The sequence below is a fragment of the Pteropus alecto genome, unplaced genomic scaffold, assembly GCF_000325575.1.
Source record: "Pteropus alecto unplaced genomic scaffold, ASM32557v1 scaffold1229, whole genome shotgun sequence".
In the NCBI taxonomy this organism is placed as follows: Eukaryota; Metazoa; Chordata; class Mammalia; order Chiroptera; family Pteropodidae; genus Pteropus; species Pteropus alecto.
The window spans coordinates 25168-30260 of record NW_006442830.1 but is presented as its reverse complement, the minus strand read 5'-3'; the positions used below and the strand labels follow the sequence as shown (position 1 = coordinate 30260).

Genomic DNA, 5093 nt, shown 5'->3' with positions numbered 1-5093 from the left:
ACAAATTATAAAAGGAGTAACAGAGAGATATAGTCTGAAGCATTTGATAACGTGTAGGTGAGAGATGATAGCATGGAATTATGTAAACGTAGTGTAAGTGAAGAGATTTGGGCACATTTCAGATATATTTTAGAAGCAGAGTTGATAGATTTTGTGAAAGTTTGGATGCGATAGCAGAGAGATGGAGGATTACTCCTAATTTCTCCCTTGCTCAACTGGTTAAAAGATGTTACTACCATCAAGACAGAGAAGACCAGGAAAAACCATGTTTACGGGAAAATTCAAGAGTTGTTTTGATCATGTTAAATTTAAGACATCTTTGAGGCAGTCAAATAATTATGTCCTGCTTGGCATTTGAATACATGAGTCTGGAGATTAGAGGACATGTCAGAACTGGAAATATACATCCTGGGTCATCTTCATATTGATGATATTAAAAGCCATAAAAATATGTGGAGTCACATAAAAAAGAAAGAATAGAATAGAGAATCTTGTATCTCTCTATATATAGAAACCTAGCATTTAGATTACAGTTATAGACAGAAGAAACTACCCCATTATAAAACATTTTTGCTTTTTTTTTCTTAGTTTAATTACTTCTTAAAATGTCTCTTTCCTACTATAAGTGTAGAGATTGGAACTGTTTTTGTTGTTGTTGTTGTTGTTGAGCATACTAGACAGACTAGAAATAACGCTCTGTGCATATGCTATTGCCTGTGAGTGTATGAACTAAAGGAGGTATGAACTAAAGGAGGCTGTTATAAACTAAAAGAGGTATAAGAAATCAGTGAAGGGGAAGAGTTAGTAAATAAATGCTTTTGAATAACTGGTTAGCTATAAAAAAAACCAAATTTTAGTTCTCACTTCACAATATTCTAAAATGAATCCCAGTTGAATAAAAGTGCTATATATAAAATTTTAAGCTATGGGAAAAGAAAAAAATATAAATTATGTTTATAAAATATCTAGGAATGAGAAGAAACATAAATGTTAACACAAAAGACATAAACAGCTAACCAGTTTACCTCAGACTATTCACTGATCAATCCTTTCTGTATTGATTTGCGATGCCCTTATTATTTTATATAGGAGTAATAAATTATAGATAATCTGATAGTTTAATCTTCCTCTGTCATCATAAATTTGACCACTTTTGCTCTCTCCCCACCCCTCAATCCCTCTGGTAACCACCCTTCTGTTGTCTGTGTCTATGAATTTGTTTTATTTGTTCGTTTGTTGCTTTCTGTAAAACCAAATTATTTTAATGATCGGAACTTCATCATACATTTTAATATAATACATCAAGTTTATTTGTTCTATTAAAATTTTTAGAAAAATTTTAGAATTATTTTTCCAGGTTTCCAAAGAATTCCTCCCTGGATGTTTATTTGAGTTAAATTAATCTTTGGATGATTTTTGGAGAATCAAGCCAAATAAAGTTACATCTTCTATTCATGCCATATGCTACCAAATTCTAGGCAGAATCAAGAATGAAGTGCAAAAATTTAAACTTACAAAAAAAAAAAGAAAGAAAGAAAAAGGAAAAGAAGTGGAAAGCAAGGAGGAGGAGGAGATAGAAGAAAAAAAGAAATGTTGATAAATAGTAGACCTAAGATTAAGAAATTCTAAAAAAAAAAAAAGCATAAAATATCACATAATACAAAATCAATATATATGAGAATATCAAATTTAAATGTTTATCAATTATAAATAACAGAAACAAATATTAAAATACTATTAATACATAGAAATTATTTGCCAGAAATAGTGGGAAAACTTTAATATCTTAGGATGCAAATATAAGAGATCAAGATAGGAGCAATGGTGAAGATTCGAATTGGCTTTGAAAAATACGTCATCACTTCATGATGTAAGGATCTGTATGAGAGTTTATGGAGTGGAAGAATATCACAAAAAATGTGGTCAGTTTGAGTAGACCTGCAAAACGTCAACCTTAATAGAAGCTCTCCATGAATCCTGGAATGCAGATTACTAGCTATGAAGGTCCCTATAATCATCTGAATGCACAATTTTTTTTTTATATCATGGTGTGGTACTGCAGTGGACTGCATATGGCCACATAGTGATCATAAGCCATTGCCTCCAGGAGAAAGCAATCTGCAGGTTCAGCAAGGCAGAGAAAGTAAAATCATAACATGCATTCCTTGAGGGAAATCATTCTGTTCTCAGAAAATAAGTTCTCCAACATCTTGGGGGTAATGGTACAGAAATAACAGGAATCCATCAGAGCCAGATTACCCAGAAAGATGTACGTTGGCATATGAAGATAATGCTCCATAAAAATCAGTGCCGTGAGAGCAAGATTCCCCACCATGGTGGTCAGATAGATGGCAAAGAACACCAAAATCAGAGGATGTTCAGTGCTGTGTGATCTGTAAATCCTATGAGGATAAACTCATTTGTCAAGGAGTGATTTTTCTGAGACATTCCTGACTTCTTGGCTGAGATAGAAATCATAGGGAAATGAGATTCTAAATTAGAATGTATCTAATTCTCCCTTCTAATTTTTCCATGTACAAAAAGAAAAAAAAAGTTTTCTATAATCATCCTATGCGTCTCTCAAAAACTAGCACAGGAACAGTAGGTCAAGTCTGTGAGAAAAAAAATATCACAAATTGTGTACACAAGATAGTCTAGAAATGCCTGTGTGAATTCCCAAGGCAGAAAAACTTGATACAGAAATGACCAATGGGTACACAGAAAGGTACTCAAAATCACTAATCATCTGGGAAATGCAAATCAAACCATAACAAAATATCTCACACCTATTAGAATAGCTATTATTGAAAAGACAACAAGTGTTGGTTAGAATATGGAGAATAGGGAAAGCTTTTACGTTGTTGGTAGAAATGTAAATTGGTATAGCCACTGTAGAAAACAGTATGAGTGTTCATCAAAAAATTAAAAATAGAACTACAATAGAACTACAGCAATCCCACTTCTGGGTATATAGCCAAAGGAAATGGAATCACTATCTCAAAGAAATACCTGCACACCAATGTTCACTGTGGTATTATTTACAATAGCTAAGACATGAAAACAACCTAAATGTTTATCAATGAATGAATGGTTAAAGAAATGATACACATACAGACACACGATGTAATATTATTCAGTCTAAAGAAAAAAAAGGAAATCCTGCCATTTGCAATAACAATAACATGTATGGACCTCAAGGATGTTATGCTAAGTGAATTAAATCAGACAGAGAAAGACAAATACTGTATTTTCTCACTTAAATGTGTAATCTTATAAAACCAAACTCAGAAACAGAGTAGATTGGTGATTGCTGGGAGTAGGAGTGGAGGTGGAGGAAATAGGTGAAGGTGGCCAAAGGGTACACTTCTAGTTGTAAGATGAATAAGTCTGGGGACCTAATAAGGATGGTGACTCTAGTTAACAATACTATATTACAAACTCTAAAGTGCTAAGAGAGTAGGTATTAAAAGCTCTCACCACACACACACACACAAAAGTGGTAACCATGTGAGATTATGGATGTGTTAACTAACCTCATTGTGATAATCATTTTGCAACATATATGTATATCAAATCATCATGATCAGGCCAATGTCCCACTTACTGTGCATAATTATTCAGGGGGATTTGGGGGGCCATTAGAGGCATTCATGAACTCCTAAAGCAGTTTTCTATTACTATAATCTGTTGCCAGCTTTGAAGTCAGATTAGAAAATAGAGATGATTCCTTTGGAATACCTAGGATTGTGGTAGAGTATAGAATTAGATATTTGAGGGGAAAAGAATAAGTTGCTAATGAATCAGAATGAACAAAGAGCAAGGTTATAGAAATTTTGGAGATCAGCCATTACCACTAGTATCTTGCTCTAATGAGTCAGCCTCAGCTTGATAGTGGCTAAGAATATCCAGTCAGTTTGGCTTAGGGCCAGAGCAGACAAAAAAGTCTTCTGCCCTTCATGCAAGGTTGACTTTGGGTTTTACCCATATTATGTAAACACTATTCTTGTTTGACGACAGCAGTGTTACTTTTCCTAAGAAATCCCTATTGATTCTCTAATAATGTCCACTGAGCATTGCACGTAAATACAGATACATATTTACAATTACAAATGTATTCCTATTCCCAGTCTCTAAGCATCAAACTTGTAATAGGACCTTTAGAGAATACTCTCAGATTCACAATTATATTTTCAACAGTGTTAATTATCTATGTCCCCTTTTAACAAGTGAAAGAATATTAGCTAGAATACTGTCTTCAGTGATTCTCTGGTGATGGATTGTTTTTCAAAGACTATTGATAGTCTCAAAAAGGGAAATATTTTGGTTATTTCTTTTCTGAGGAATTATTGAATAAACTCCTTCCCTTGGTTTCATAATAAAATGAGAGAAGTCTCTGGGTCTTATATATGAGTTTTGTTGAAGCTGTGGATGAAAAAGGAGCCACATACTAAATCTAACAAGTTCAGGGGAGGCCAGCATGGCAGGCCTCTACAAACTCAGAGGCCAAAATTAACCATATTGGGTGGTCTGAACATAAAAATTCCTAAAATGAGTCACAGAGAGTAGTTACATTCTAGGCCTGTAGCTTCTTTGACAAAGGTCATTCTTTACCTTAAGTCAGCCTACTTTCTTTTTGCATCAAAGATAACATACCCTTGGAATGTCAGAGTAATCTCCCTTTTCTGGACCCCTCAGAGTACACCCAATGTATCAGAGCACAAGACCACATAACCCCTCATTGTTATCTTATTTCCCAAATACCATCTCTATGTGCTATAAATGTTAATTATTAACTATCCTATACCTGCCGACATAAAAGAAATATGTGTCTCTCGTTTTACTTTTTGTCCAGTCCCAGAGATTTCCCCACTTTGCTTTCTTCAGCCCCCTTAATATACTACCAATGGATTTCATGTAACTTTCCTATGTCTCCTCCTCTGATTCTAATGTATAAAATAAGATGCAAAACTGCCATTCTCCGAAGCATTTTCTCAGTCTGTTGAGATTTTTGCTTCCTAGCAATTTTGTCAGTTTCGCTCAAATAAACTCATTAAAATTCTCCATAGGTTTGGATGTTTCTTACATCAACAAAG

The 5093-nt window shown here is 34.0% G+C and overlaps 1 pseudogene; it reads right to left on the bottom strand.

The window, feature by feature from the left end:
* Positions 1-1778: 1778 nt before the first annotated feature.
* Positions 1779-2448, bottom strand: LOC107196458 (annotated as a pseudogene).
* Between the last annotated feature and the right edge of the window lie 2645 nt (positions 2449-5093).